The sequence below is a fragment of the Pseudophryne corroboree genome, chromosome 3, assembly GCF_028390025.1.
Source record: "Pseudophryne corroboree isolate aPseCor3 chromosome 3, aPseCor3.hap2, whole genome shotgun sequence".
NCBI lineage: Eukaryota > Metazoa > Chordata > Amphibia > Anura > Myobatrachidae > Pseudophryne > Pseudophryne corroboree.
In genome coordinates this window covers 418,074,949-418,091,500 of record NC_086446.1, presented here as the reverse complement: position 1 = coordinate 418,091,500, position 16,552 = coordinate 418,074,949, and positions in this window count along the sequence as shown.

Below are 16,552 nucleotides of genomic sequence, written 5' to 3'. Positions count from 1 at the left end.
CTCATTGGCAAGGGGTTTATATGCACCCAACCCACCTGCTCCCCTGCACTTCTTCTGCAGCAGGTGCCCTGGGCTACATGGGGTCCCGCTGCAGCCGATACCATTGAGAGAAACACTCAGATGCTAGAGATCCTACTCAACCTCTAGTGTCTATCTCCTTTCTCTCCTCCAGTTGCTATAGGTCAAGTAGTGTTTCTTTCAATGGTATCAGCTGCAGTGGGTGCCCATGGCGCCTGCTGCAGCTGGGGTTCAGGCAAGTGCCTGTGTGGTGACTGCGGCCGCTCATTCAGGTCGCAGCACCCTTGATGGCACCCAGCTTGCCTGCACCTGGAACTGCTGCTGAGCTCTATTTCTCCCTATCATCCAGTACAGCTCAGCAGGCAGCCTGACAGTCTTTTCAAAATAAAATGTGCTGCAAGCTGCATGAATATTGTTGTTTTTTTCAAAACAAACTGCAGCAGGAGCCATTAACAGCGCAATCAGAGGACATCTCCCTGTCAGCCCCGACTTTCCCCATTGTGTCCCCCTTTCTCACTGCACAGTCTGGAAAGTTGCAGCTGATGGCGGCCCGGGGAGCACAGTGCAGGCTGCTGAACTGATCGTAGCCTCTCTTCCTCCGAGGTACGTGACGTCACTCGCTGGCGTTGTGGCGCTCATACCTCCTTTCAGGTTGGCGGTGGCCTCTTCTGCTGACAGCGGCCGCACTAGTAGCTTTGATTGGTGTGCGGGGCCGCCTGTCATCTGTTTCCCCGCCCCCTTCGTACGTCACCCGCTGGCTGGCTGTAATGCACAAAAGATGTGACCGGGTGAGGCGCTAAGGGGGCGGGGAAACAGATGACAGACGGCCCCGCGCACCCATCGGCCCACCGGTAATCTCCCCGGTCGTTGTAGTGGCCAATCCGGCCCTGGACACCTCAGTCTCAAAGTTGTCAAAGAAAATCATTTTACCTGCCCCAGGGTCAGCTTCATTAAAAGAACCTGCTGACCGCAAATTAGAGATGACTTTAAAGTCCATCTATGTTGCTACGGGTACGTTGCTCAGGCCCACAATTGCTTCTGCGTGGGTAGGTAACGCAGTCGAAAAGTGGGCAGATAACTTGATTGTTAATATTAACATGGTCGATAAAGATGACATGCTGCAAATTCTAGGTCATATCAAAGATTCTGCTGGTTACTTGGTTGAGGCTATGAAGTACGTAGGCTTACTGGGCTCACGGGCCTCTGCTATGGCGATTTCAGCTTGCAGGGCGCTCTGGATACGCCAATGGAATGCTGACGGAGAATCCAAAATAAATATTGAGGCACTCCCCTACAATGGTGAGGCCCTCTTTGGAGAGAAACTAGATGCCATGATATCTACTACTACATCTGGCAAATCAGCATTTCTGCCGTCGACAGCTACACCGGCTAAAAAAGTATATCATTCTCATACTATGCAGTCCTTTTCGGCCCAACAGGAAATGGGAGAGGAAAAGGTAGAAAACCTACAACACCCTCAGGCTCCCAGGAGCAGAAGTCAGCAACTACTTCTGCAAAAGCCACAGCATGACGCTGGGGCTCCTCTGCGGGAGTGCGATCGGGTGGGGGCACGTCTTCTATTTTTCAGCCAGGTCTGTTTTCGCTCAGACCTGGATCCTTGGATTTTATAGATAGTATCCCAAGGTTACAAGTTGTACTAATTTCAAGACCTTCCCCATGCCGATTTTTCAAATCAGCCTTGCCAGTTTCTGCTCAAGACAGCACAAATGTCCTGAACACGATACAAAAATTATGTCAAGACAAAGTAATTGCCTTGGTTCCTGCCGACCAAAGGAATCAAGGCTTTTATTCAAGCCTGTTTGTACCGAAGCCGGATGGCTCGGTCAGACCGATTTTAAACCTAAAATCTCTGAATCTTTATTTGAAAAGATTCAAATTCAAGATGGAATCCTTGAGAGCGGTGATTTCCAGCTTAGAAGAAAAGGAATTTCTGGTGTCAGTGGACATCAAGGATGCTTACTTGCATGTCCCCATTTACCCGCCACATCAAGCATACCTGAGGTTTGCAGTTCAGGACTGCCACTACCAATTCCAGACATTACCGTTCAGGCTCTCCACGGCTCCGAGAATATTCACCAAGGTGATGGCGGAGATGATGGTTCTCCTTCGCAAACAAGGAGTCAACATAATTCCATACTTGGACGATCTCCTCATAAAAGCGAGAACCAGAGACAAACTAATCCAAAGCATAGCGTTATCTCTGACGGTACTTCAACAGCACAGTCGGATCATCAACTTTCCAAAATCTCAGTTGGAACCGACGATGAGGTTATCATTTTTAGCATGGTCAAACAACTTTTGAGACCAAGAACAGTATCAATTCATCAGTGCATTCGCCTGTTGAGGAAGATGGTAGCGGCTTACGAAGCACTACAATATGACCGATTCCATGCCAGGGTCTTCCAGTGGGACCTACTGGACAAGTGGTCCGGGTCGCATCTCCACATGCATCAAAAGATAATCTTGTCAGCAAAAGCCAGAATTTCGCTCCTGTGGTGGCTACAAATGTCTCACCTCTTCGAGGGACGCAGGTTCGGGATTCAGGCCTGGATCCTGGTGACCACGGATGCAAGTCTCCGAGGATGGGGAGCAGTCACGCAAGGCGAAAGCTTCCAGGGAAGGTGGTCAAGTCAAGAAACTCGCCTTCACATAAACATTCTGGAATTGAGAGCTGTGTACAACAGTCTTCATTAGGCGGCACACCTTCTTCAAGGTCGTCCCATACAGATCCAATCAGACAATGTAACGGCAGTAGCTTACATAAACCGTCAAGGCGGAACAAAAAGCAGAGCGGCAATGGCAGAGGTGACAAAGATGCGCCTCTGGGCAGAAAGACATGCAAAAGCTCTGTCTGCAATTTTCATTCCGGGAGTGGACAACTGGGAAGCAGACTTCCTCAGCAGACACAATCTCCATCCATGAGAATGGGGCCTCCACCCAGAAGTATTTGTGGAGGTGACAAGTCGTTGGGGCGTTCCTCAAGTGGATATGATGGCATCACGCCTCAACAAGAAGCTTCAGAAATATTGTTCCAGGTCGAGAGACCCACAAGCAATAGCAGTGGATGCACTGGTGACCCAGTGGGTGTTTCAGTCGGTGTATCTGTTCCCTCCACTTTCACTTATTCCAAAAGTTCTCAAGATCATCAAAATAACAAGGGTTCGAGCAATACTCATTGCTCCAGACTGGCCAAGGAGGGCTTGGTATCCAGATATTCCAAGAGTTATTACTGGAAGATCTCGGCCTCTTCCTCTTCGCGAGGGCCTACTTCAGCAGGGGCCATTAGTTTATCAGGACTTACCGCGGCTGCGTTTGACGGCATGGCTGTTGAGCGCCAGATCCTAGCCCGTAAGGGTATTCCCAGTGAAGTAATTCCCACACTTATTCTGGCTAGGAAAGGGGTAACGTCCAAACATTACCATCGTATTTGGAGAAAATATGTGTCTTGGTGTGAATCCAAGAAGTCTCCTGTGGTGGAGTTTCAATTAGGATGACTTCTCCTATTTCTACAGGCGGGTGTGGATGCTGGATTGAGATTAGGATCTATCAAGGTTCAGATTTCGGCCTTGACAGTTTTCTTTCAGAAACAATTGGCTTCTCTTCCTGAGGTCCAGACGTTCGTGAAGTGGGTTCTGCGCATCCAACCTCCCCTTGTGCCTCCTGCGGCGCCATGGGATCTTAATGTAGTGTTGCAGTTCCTTAAATCGGACTGGTTTGAGCCTCTACAAGAGGTAGAGTTAAAATTTCTCACTTGGAAAGTGGTCATGCTGTTGGCTTTGGCCTCAGGCAGACGAGTGTCTGAGTTAGGAGCTCTGTCACACAAGAGTCCTTACTTAATATTTCATGAAGATAGGGCTGAACTAAGAACACGTCAGCTCTTTCTTTCGAAGGTTGTGTCTTCTTTTCATATCAACCAACCAATGGTGGTGCCAGTGGCGTCTAACACTTCAGCCGTCTCAAAGTCCTTGGATGACGTAAGAGCGTTGAGGACTTATGTTGCAAGAACGACTAGGATAAGGAAAACAGAATCTTTGTTTGTCCTCTATGACCCCAACAAGATTGGGGGTCCTGCTTCTAAGCAGACTATTGCGCACTGGATCAGGGGTACCATTCAGCATGCTTATTCCACGGCAGGATTGCCGTTACTAACTTCGGTAAAAGCCCACTCTACAAGGAAAGTGGGTTCGTCCTAAGTTTTATAAGTTTGACACCTTGGCTGCTGACGACCTAAAATTTGGTCAGTCAGTTTTGCAGGAACATTAGCACTTTCCCGCCCGTACTGGGAGCTTTGGTACATCCCCATGGTACTAAAATGGACCCCAGCATCCTCTAGGACATAAGAGAAAATAGGCTTTTAATAACCTACCGGTAAATCCTTTTCTCGTAGTCCGTAGAGGATGCTGGGCGCCCGCCCAGTGCTCATTTTTTCCTGCTGATTATGTTTATCTTTTTGCACACGTGTTTAGATGTTGACAGCTGTTGCTGTTGCGTTATACATGCTGGTTGGCATGAGTTATGTTAAAGGTCATGTTAGCCGACATGTTTTTTGTGTATGGTGTGAGCTGGTGTGAATCTCGCCACAAGTTTATTAGTAATTCCTCTCTCGAATATGTACGTCTCCTCGGTGACAGTTCCTATACTGAGGTCTGGAGGAGGGGCATAGAGGGAGGAGCCAGTTCACACTGTTAAAAGTCTTAAAGTGCCGAAGGCTCCTGCGGAACCGTCTATACCCCATGGTACTAAAATGGACCCCAGCATCCTCTACGGACTACGAGAAAAGGATTTACCGGAAGGTTATTAAAATCCTATTTTATATATATATTACTTCTGTGTTGCAGTCACATTATTTCCTGTAGTTTCATTCCACAGGTTATTGTATTTGTCTATCTAATATAATCGTACTGTATAAGCCCATCGTTTACATTGTGCAATGTCTAACAGAAAGGGCAGCGAATCAGCGGAAGCTCCTGCAAAATGCAGAACATGCTCCACGGATTTCTCATAGGGGGAATTATTGCATAAGGGTCTCTGTACTGCTTGTCATGCACCTCCCAGTCAGTCCGCGGCTCCTGCACCTAGTCAGGAGCCACCATGGACAGCCTTTACTACCCTGCTGGGTACTCTGGTGGAACGCCTTGCACCCCCTATGGGGCCTGCGCCTGTGCCCTTATCACCACAAATTGTCCCTATGGTAACCCGCCTTGGGCGGAAAATTTGTCTAACCAACTGCAGCAACTAATCCAGTCTCTGGTTAGACAGAAATCTACTCCGGGTCACAGCCATGTCCCTGGTCCCTCTAAGCGGGCTGCTTCCTCTTCACAGTCTACAAACCTCTCTGATGTCTCATCTGAAGAGGAGGGGGAACACACGGTCCTGTCAGACATGAATCCTGTATTACTAACGAGGAATCTCCCTTATTGTGTTCTAAGTCACTAATCTATGCATGTGCACTGTGATGTAAGGGGCATGAAGTCCCACTGACATATAATTTACTTATTTAAATGGGGAAAAAATGACCACAATGCCAGTTCTATTAATCACATCCACTTTAAACCAACTGTATTTCATTCATGGACAACCCACCCATGGGAAATCAATGGGCCTGTGGATACTAATAGTGTAGCTGCTGTGGATCTAAAGGGCCCCATACACTAGTACGATTTTACACGATTTCATACAATTCCGATATATCCGTCTGATATATTGTATGAAATTGTGTACAATCGTATGTGTTTTAGATCGTATCCAATCTGAAGCGCGTCCCCGTGGCTGTCGGATAGGACCCCTAGGTCGTTGGTGCTGCACTAATGATATAGCGGAATTGGATGGAAAAAGTGTGTTTTTTGTGCATGTGATATATCGCATGTGATGTATCACAGGGAAGTTTGACTGGCATTCTCAGGACACTCCCAGCCCCCGTAGCCCTCTATCCAGCCCATTAGATACAGCTCATGGTACAATTGTATGCCGTACGATATATTGCATGTATAGCGGCTTCATCAATCGCATGCAATATATGTTATGCAAAAATAGCACAGAAGTACCAAATCGTATGGAATCACTCCCGCAAAGGTCCACGGGGAGTTCAAGGGAAATTACATCCGACTTCAGCTTCAGACATATCGTTGTAGTGTATGGGGCCCTTGAGAAGATATGCAAATGTAACAGACACCATATTTCTGCAGCGGAGTACACTGGGCTGCCACAGGGTTAACATCGGGGGTGTAGAGTTGGATCTTGATCCGAGGCACCAACTGGCTAAAAGCTTTGACCGTTCCTGGGATGCTTAGCGCCACCTCCTCTATATCCCCTCCTCCAGACACTGGAGCTCAGTTTGTAAGTTGGTGCCTGCAGTGCTGGCAGCTAACAGGGAGGGCTGCGCTGGGCAGCCCTGAAAAGAGCTTTTTAGAAGACAGAAGACTTCAAGGGCCGCAGCATAGGCACTTAAAAGTGCTATATGTCATTCTGACATATCATGCTGTGGCTCCCTCATCTCCCCCGGCGGCGCTGTATACTCCCGCACCCTGTGTGCCGGGTACTTACAGTGGAGTGCTCTGGTTTCCACTAGGGCTCACACACTTGCCGCTGCTCTCCGGGATCGCGTTTCCGCATCAAGGGAGGAGGTAAGAGGGTCCCCAGGCGGGACCCACTGCAAATCGCGATCCGGCGCGGTCTTTAGTAGACGGAGCGTGCGCGCTGGCGTGGACACTGTGGCCGTAAAGGGACCCCACTAGACCACCAGTGCAAGGTCGGATTACCTCATAATTCATTATGCTAAGGCACACAGTACCCGGTGGTGAAGTCCAGCAAGGGGATAAGGCTCTGACCTGTAGCCCCAGGCGCCATTTACTGCTAATGTTCCCGCACTGGAGCTGCATCTCTCTGTCTCCCTCACTCCCTGTCAGCGTTTGGGTGCCATTACACACACATGCTGAGCTGACTTTGGGACTGCTGGGTAATGTCTCCTCTGTAAAGCCGCCTGCATCATCAGCGCTGAGCATTTACAGGACACTTAAGTATTCTACATGTCTCTTAGAGAGTGTTAGTTAAGAACAAGTGCATACATTCAGGGCTATTTAATACACGTACCCTGGGATATACATCCAGTCTGTACTGTGCATTGTTATATCTATATACATATATAGCATCACTTTCTAGTGCAGTTACTTAGTATTGCTAGTCCAGAGCAGTTTTATTGTTGTTTGTGATAATTTCTGCATTGTACATGTGACTGTGTGTGTGCCAGTAGCTGCTCTGTGATTTCCATTCCGTGTATCTCACATATACTGCTATCCCTATATTCTGTACCCTAAGGGGGCTAAGTGCATCAGGGTTCTCATATAATATAGTGTTTCACAGGATATTTTCTTGTGGTATTTTTCTCTGTGTATTACAGTCACCATGTACCTCTTAAATACTCCGTGTGTGCTCTGCTTGCAGTCACACTAAACAGGGGGCATTTCTGCCAGGTACTTTGTCTGCTTATATTGTACTATATTGCCAGTGCCGGTGCAAGGTTTCTCTGCACCCTAGGCAAATAGTCAGCAGCAGCCCCCCACCCACCCCCCACCCAGGTAACCGCCTCACAATTTATCGGTTTTGGTTAGGATATTGGGGTTACGGTATTAGGGATAGGAAATAAGGGTTGATTTATCAGTGTGGGTTAAGGTTAGGTGTTATTATTAGGGATATATATATATATATATATATATATATATATATATATGTTACATACGATATCCTGGCGCTCGGGATGCCGGCTGTCAGAATACGGACAGCGACATCCCGAAGATTAAAATCCCAACACTTGCTAATTATGTAAACTACCCCTGATCCCTAATCTTCCACCCCCCCCTTCCTAATCCTAACCCTCCCCAGTGGTGTCTAACCTTAACTCCCCCTTCCCCCAGCCTAACCCTAACCCTTCCTCCCCCAAAGCCTAATCCTAACCCTCCCCAGGGCTGCCTAATCCCCCCTACCTACAGCAAAACCCTCCCACCCCTGCAGACTAACCCTAACCCACCCACCCCCCCAGCCTAACCTCTCCCCCAAAATAGTAATTTGGTCCCATCCTACAATGCTACACTGGTTCCCCAAGCCCAGCTGTTCATACTGGAAACGCACAGACTATATAGCATTAACGTGTATATATATCTATATCTATATATCTATATTCCCTCCAATGGCGGCACTCAGGTCTTATAAATAATGACAACAGGACACGGCTCTGATCGGCAACGTTTCAGCGCTTTTATCAAGCCACATAAAAGCACTGTGAGCACACTGAATGAGCCAAAACTCACATTGTAGCACACTGAATGAGCCGAAACTCACATTATATCACACTGAATGAGCTGAAACTCACATTGTAGCACACTGAATGAGCCGAAATTCACATTGTAACACACTGAATGAGCCGAAATTCACATTGTAGCACACTGAATGAGCCGAAATTCACATTGTAGCACACTGAATGAGCCGAAACTCACATTGTAGCACACTGAATGAGCCGAAATTCACATTATAGCACACTGAATGAGCCGAAATTCACATTATAGCACGCTGAATGAGCTGAAATTGTAACAGCAGGGACAGCCAGAGAGAAGACAGGGACAGCCAGAGAGAAGACAGGGACAGCCAGAGAGACGACAGGGACAGCCAGAGAGACGACAGGGACAGCCAGAGAGACGACAGGACAGCCAGAGAGACGACAGGGAGGCATTCTGGCGGGCGGGATGCTGCTGTCGGGATTGTGACAGCTGGCATCCCACCCAAACGGTAAACCATACGGAACCTATTGTCCCTGCAGTTAATCCGCCATGGGCAGAACCTCTGTCCTCTCAGTTACAGCAATTAAATCAGTCTTTGGCTAAGCAAAATCCTAACCCTCGCCTGCTTAAGACCAAGAGGTCATCTAAGCGGGCCATTACATCCTCACAATCCAAACAAGTTTCAGAAACCTCATCTGATGAAGATGGCGCATATACTGACCCATCAGACACTGATGCAGATGCTTCTGATGGGGAATCTATGACACAGGTGGCTGTTCCTGACCTCTTGGAGGCTATGAGGCTGATTCTTCAAGTTGATGATGACGAAGAACCTCCAGCTACCTATAAGAAACCAGTAAGTTCAAGCATCAGAAGGTTAATACATTAGTTTTGCCCCACTCTGACCACTTAGTTGACATACGTCAGGAATCCTGGGAGTCTCCAGGAAAGAAATTCTCCCTGTCTAAAAAGATGCTAGCTCATTAACCCCTCGCTGCAGAGTTAAGTAAAAATTGGGAAACACCGCCGCCGGTGGACTCACAAGTCGCGCGTCTGGTGGTGTCCTCTGCTCTGCCTGCCACTACCGACACTTCTCTGAAGGAACCGACGGATAAGCGTGTGGAGGGTTGCTTGAAGTCTATTTACACTCTTGCTGGAGCTGTGCACAGGTCTACTATTGCGGCCTCTTGGGCTGCTAAAACTATTGAGGCCTGGGTTCAGGAAGTCGAAGCGGAACTACTGTCTAATTTTCCTGATAATGCTAGACAGTGTCTTTCATACATTATTACAGCCTCTCATTATATTCAGGAGGCGCCATCTGATGCAGGTATCCTGACGGGCAAAGCGTCTACTACGTCTATTCTGGCTCGCCCGATCCTCTGGTTGCGGTCCTGGTCTGTAGATCTGGACTCTAAAAAGACCTTGGAGGTGATCCCTTTTAAGGGAAACATACTTTTTGGGGAAGACCTCAATAAGATTGTTGCTGACTTAGCATCGGCTAAGACTGCATGTCTACCTAGTACTACACCTTCGGTCCTGAAGGATAAGAGTGCTTCCTTTCGTTCCTTTCGACCAGGTAAAGCAAAGGGTCAGGCGTACCCGAAACAGGCTCGCACTTCCAAACCCACTAAGCCCAAACCTAAACGTGCCTGAGCTGCCCGTCAGCCTGCTTTCAAAAAAGACAAGCCTGCCGCATGACGGGGCGGGCCTCCCTCCGGGGGATCCCAGGGTGGGAGGCCGACTTCTACGGTTTGCTCAGGTATGGTCACAGACCACTTCGGACGTCTGGGTAAGGGAAGTCGTCGCTCACGGATACGCCATCTCTTTGAAGAAACGTTCCCCTCACCAGTTTTGCTTGACAAACGTCCCTACGGATCCGGTGAAAGCAAAAACTCTCCATCTGGTGGTGCAATCCCTCCTGGACACGGGAGTGATAGTGCCGGTGCCTCTAGCTCAGAGAGGCAGGGGGTACTATTCAACGCTGTTCATAGTTCCGAAGCCGAATGGTTCTTCCCGGCCCATTCTCAACCTCAAGTCTTTGAATAAGTTTGTGAAAGTTTCATAATTCCATATGGAAACTCTTCGCTCTATTGTTCTGGCTTTGGAGCCCAAGGACTATATGGTATCCCTGGACATGCATGATGCTTACCTGCATATACCTATTGCAGTGTCGCAACAGCAATACCTGCGGTTTGCTATTGGCAACCTCCATTTTCAATTCCAAGCCTTACCTTTTGGTCTGACCACGGCTCCAGGAATTTTCACCAAGGTCATGGTGGTCATGACGGCTCTACTCCGCCATCAGGGTGTCAGGATCCTGCCGTATCTGGACGACTTGTTGATCCTGGGGAACCCTCTAGAGGTTCTCCTCTGTCATCTGGAACTGACGGTCCAATTCCTGCAAGTCCACGGGTGGCTCATCAACTGGAAGAAATCTTCCTTGGTCCCTGCTCAGAGCATGGTGCACCTGGGAGCACTATTGGACACCAACATTCAGCAGTTGTTTTTGTCCCCGGAGAAGGTTCTGATCTTCAGGACAAGATAAGATGCTTCCTCTCTAGCCCACGTGTGTCGATACACTCGGCGATGCAAGTACTAGGTGTTAGGGTCTCCTGCCCTGTGCTGCCACGTCGTCATGGCAACCGGGAGACAAGTGCTAGCGGAGTAACCTGAGCGCAGCTGATACTCCGGTTCGGGTCTTTTGCTGTGCAGTGGTTACAGGCTCTGTGCACGGCAGGGGATCCGGTGCTGGTTTTTGTGCTCACAGTCTGTGAGGTCTGAGTGGGGCGTGGACAGCACCTGCTATATAAGGCCTCTTCTCAGGTTAAGCAGATGCTGCTGAATCTTTGTTGGTTAGTTAGTTCCTGAAAGTTAGCCAGTACTGTGTAGCTTTGTATTTGTTGTTGCTTACTGCATATAGGCCTTGGGATTTGGTACTACACTCTGCCAATCCAGACCTAGCAGTAAGACTGGAGTCAGTCGTTTAACTTGCTGGGGTTCTTTTGCTACTCTGTGAACTTAGCAAGTTGCCTGCCTAAATCCTGTCTCACTGTGCAAGGTGTTCAGGTGTCAGTTTAGTGGCAGTAAGCTGAACCTGTGCACTGCAAGTGAGGATTAGGATTGTGGAGACTCTCCTTGTGTCTATCATTCCATCTCTGACCAAGGAGTTTACTGCTACACCCGTTGGTAACCCTTTAGGGTTTTGCTGTTGCCCTTAGCAACAGCATTTCGGGTTCTCTACGTATTAAAACACAACATCTTGCTTTTTCCATCTGAGCATTCTTAATACTAGGGAGACACCCAGTTTCTTAGCCTCTGGGCTTCTCTGTTCACTTTGTGTTTATTTTGTTACCCTATCACCTTCTGTGTACGTAATGTCATATTCCCCAGTCTGTCTGTGAGTTCATTTGTTTGGCATCCCTATCTGTTCAGACACCAGTACATTCCTGCAGGCACTGGTGTGCATAACAGTTCAGACACCAGTACATTCCTGCAGGCACTGGTGTGCATAACACTAGGCCTCATGGTGTCGGCTTTTGACATGGTGTAGTATGCTCAATTTCATTCCCGCCCTCTGCAGAAGTTGATACTCTCCGAGTGGGAAGGCCTGCCTCACCGGATCCGGACTCACATGGTCTCCATGACTCCGGAGGTCCGCCTGTCACTGAGCTGGTGGCTACAGGACCAGCAATTGAGCAGGGGTCATCCCTTCTGAATCTCCAACTGGGTCCTTCTGATGACAGATGCCAGTCTGCAGGGCTGAAGCACGGTGTTGGAGCAACACTCTCCTCAGGGTTGGTGGACCAGGGAGGAATCTCTCCTCCCGATAAACAGTCTAGAATTGTGGGCAGTGTTCAATGCGTTGGCTCTAGCCCTGCCTCTGGTACAGAACAGGCCTGTTCAAGTTCAGTCAGACAACGCCACCACGGTGGCATACATAAATCATCAAGGCGGCACTCGAAGCCACATGACAATGAAGGAAGTATCAAAAATCCTTTGTTGGGTGGAACATCATCTGCCAGCCATATCGGCAGTGTTCATTCTGGGAGTCTTCAACTGGGAAGCGGACTTCCTCAGTCGTCAGGACGTACACGCCGCAGAGTGGAGTCTTCATCCGGAAGTCTTTCAACTCCTAGTGGACAAGTGGGGCCTACCAGATGTAGACCTAATGGCGTCTCAACAGAATCACAAGTTTCCGGTCTTCGGAGCAACGACAAGGGATCCTCAAGCAGTGATCGTGGACGCCCTGGCAATTCCATGGAACTTTCGGCTGCCGTACGTGTTCCCTCCGGTATCACTTCTGCCCAGGGTGATAAGGAAGTTCAAACAAGAAGGAGGAATACTACTTCTAATCGCTCCAGCGTGGCCCAGACGGCATTGGTTCTCAGACCTGCAGGGTCTCTCGATAGAGCGTCCTCTTCTACTTCTGCAACGCCCAGACCTCCTCGTTCAGGGCCCTTGTGTCTACCAGGATCTGGCCCGACTGGCTTTAACGGCGTGGCAATTGAAGCTTCAGTTCTGAGGCGGTTATTCAAACTATGTTAAAGGCCCGTAAACCGGTGTCTGCTTGGATTTATCATAGGGTCTGGAATTTTTACTTCGCCTGGTGTGCGACTAACCAATGATGACGCATACAAGTTCAGTACTACCAAGCTTTTGGCTTTCCTGCAACAGGGCCTGGACTAAGTCTTCGTCTGCCCTCCTCAAGGTTCATATTTCTGCCTTGTCGATATGGTTTCAGAGAAAAAATGTGACTCTGGCTGATGTTCATACATTCACTCAGGGTGTTTTACAGATTCAACCTCCCTATGTCCCGCCTGTGGCTCCTTGGGATTTGTCGGTTGTTCTGGACGCCTTACAAGAGTCTCCGTTTGAACCTCTTGAGTCTGTGGACCTTAAGTGGCTTACTCTTAAGGTCTTGTTCTTGCTGGCTATTGTCTCTGCTAGATGGGTTTCAGACTTGGGTGCCTTATTCTGTTGGTCACCCTTTCTGATTTTTCACCGTGACCGGGCGATTCTTAGAACTCGCCCTGGTTATTTGCCTAAGGTGGTGTCGTCTTTCCACCTTAACCAGGAGATTGTTGTTCCGGCATTTAGCTCTCTAGGTTTGTCCTCCAAAGAGCGGTCTTTGGATGTGGTACGGGCTCTCTGTATTTATGTTAAGAGAACAGCTTCTCTTAGGAGATCTGATTCCCTCTTTGTCGTTTTTGGTTTTCACAAACGTGGCTGGCCTGCTAATAAGCAGACCTTGGCCAGATGGATTGGAATGGTGATTGCACATGCTTATGTACAGACTGGCCTTCCAGCTCCTGCTACCATCAAAGCCCATTCTACTCGGTCTGTTGGACCTTCTTGGGCGGCCCGCCGTGGTGCGACCCTTGAACAATTGTGCAAGGCGGCTACGTGGTCCTCAATGAACACGTTCATCAGGTTCTATGCCTTTGATACTTCCACCTCCCATTATGCCTCCTTTGGACGCCAGGTTCTTGTGCCCGCTACAGTGCATCCCCTCCCATGAGGAACTGCTTTAGGACATCTCCGATGTTATCCCTGTGGAACCCCAGTGTACCCCGCTGCAGAAAAGGAAATTTATGGTAAGAACTTACCTTTGTTAAATCTCTTTCTGTGAGGTACACTGGGTTCCACAGGGCGCACACCCTGACGCACTTAGCTTCTTTGGGTTTGTATGGCATTAGCCGCTGGTACCTTCTCCTGTCGTGAGAATGTAGTGTATGTGGCTACTAACTGTTGTCGTCTCTCTTACCTGCAACTTCATTGGACTGGTTAAACAAAACTGAGCTCCAGTGCCTGGAGGCGGGGATATTGAGGAGGCGGCGCTAAGCATCCTGGGAACAGTCAAAGCTTTTAGCCTTTTGGTGCCTCTGATCAAGATCCAACGCTACACCCCTGATGTTATCCCTGTGGAACCCACTGTACCTCGCAGAAATAGATGTAACAAAGGTAAGTTCTTACCATATATCTCCTTTTTTGACAGATGCCAACTGATTTGTATTTTTTACAGATCCACCGTTTGCATGTAAACATGCAGCTTCAGAGGAACATCGGTCCCACCATCAGACCTATGAGCAACCCTGCGGTTGCTCAGATTATCTGCCGCATGTAAGATACCAGGACCACAACCACTGTGTAAGTAGATGCAGCAGCTGGCTGCGCCCCCCCCCCCCCCTCAAATGGTCACGAAACACCTGCGCTTGAACCACCGCATACCTGTTACCTTCCACAAATGGTGACTATTTAGCCATCATTCTTCGTCCTAATCCACATCACAAGCTCTGAAACAATCACATTTATATTAATACAAAAAATAAACACTTTTGGAATTAAACTGGGCTAAGTTTTGCAAAACTATGGGTCTGATTCAGAGGTGGATGCGGTATTAGCATAAAGATGCAGTAGTGGCTGTGTCAAAAGACGATGTCGCAACTGCAACTGTCAGGCCCTACATGTGCATGCTCCTCTGAATATAAGTTTAGTACATCATTTTTTACATGTGATCATTTGTTATGGGGATTTCTCTGATCACATTTTCAGGTTTATTCTCATCAGGAACGCTCTAAAACATTTAAGCTAGTAAAACATGGGCCAATCCGCAGTTTTGAGCATGTGCCAGGCAACGTGATTAATGTTCAATTTTTCCACGCGTGTAGGAATCTGTTGGATGAGTTATGGACATTAGACTCACTTTGGAAGGGCTGTTAATATAGTTAAGTGTATGCATACACTGTAGGTCGATAGAGGTTATCTCTATCATCTTCCAAATGTATTTATGAACCTGCCCAAAAATGATTCATTTTGATTAGATTATTATAGACATCTTAGTCCATTTGCCCAGTATCGGGTTTACAATTGCAGAAAGAATGGCTAGAATTACAATAAATTCATACAACGATACAAGATAGCAGCGCTTAACAATAATTGAAATGAATGTATAAAAGTGGAACTTAAAGGCACGTGGAGATGAATGGATTGAAGGCAAAAAACACAATTGTTTACTGAAACAGGTAAAATACATGCATTAAACTGCAAGTGAATGTAGAATTAAAACAACCAGAATCACCATAGGGCTGCTGTGATAGTAGTGTCCGTTCCTTATTTTTATGGACTGCAGATAGGTGTATGGAGAAAATTGTTAAAGGGTGTCAAAGTCGAAAAATATTGCAGTACACACATCACGTACAAACAACACACAGATGGCCTCAGCGTGTGTACTTGTTCTGCTGTGCGTGCACATATTCGCAATTTGCGTATGGTCGCTCCCGCGGTCGTGCGCATCAGCGCGTGGTATGGGTATTTACGGTAGAGTTTGTGAACGCATGGAGAGCTATCAAAACACATTACATATTTAATCCAAATAGTGCACAAAGTACACATAGTCCCCCTGCACCACGTATGAAATTAACAACAGTTTAAATGGTTTCAGAACAAAGGGATTCACCTTTACAGAATAGGAGGGGACAGAACAAGGTCATAAGGTGGTGTATGGTATCCAGCTGTAGGGTATTTTAAGGGTAACATTCCGGTGTTGGTTTGAGGGAGATCGCATGTTCCTGCGGATAGTTATGTGCAGAAGCAGAATATAGCTATAAACTGTATTTACTGTACATTATGTATGCGGCGGGAATCCAGAGGAGACCACCCACAAGAGCAGTTGGGGAAGACATCGCCTACCTATTCAAACCGACCTATGACCTCTCCTGTACTGTAAAAGTGCATTCCTGTGTCCAATTGACAAAGGGATTACAGTATCTATTGTATTGCTTTTGGAAGAAGTGTATAAAAAGAGCCTGCTTCTGGCCTGGTAAATCACAAGACTCACAAAGTTATCTATTTGATGACCGAGGACCGGGCCGGGAAGCGCAAGCGAATCTACTCAAGTATGTACCATTGAATGTAGCCATTTACTCTGTTATATTGTATTGTATTATTTGTATTGTAACCCCCTTTCAGCAATAATCCACTGTGGTGTCGGAACCCAGCGGTTAAATCACAATTGGTGTCGTGTCTTCATTGCCCTGCTAAGGTTTAAAGTGTTTTATCATTGCATTGCATTACTGTGAAGGTTTAAAGTGTATCTATGGGTGTGTGTGCGCTGTGTGTACTTTGTACCCCCAGCGCGGCGTTTGTACGCTAAGTCCGTACAGTGATACGGGACTCCGTACGCAAACAGTGTATAAAGTACGTAGCGTGTGTACTAAGTTTAGCGGCCGCAGCGGCTCCATGGT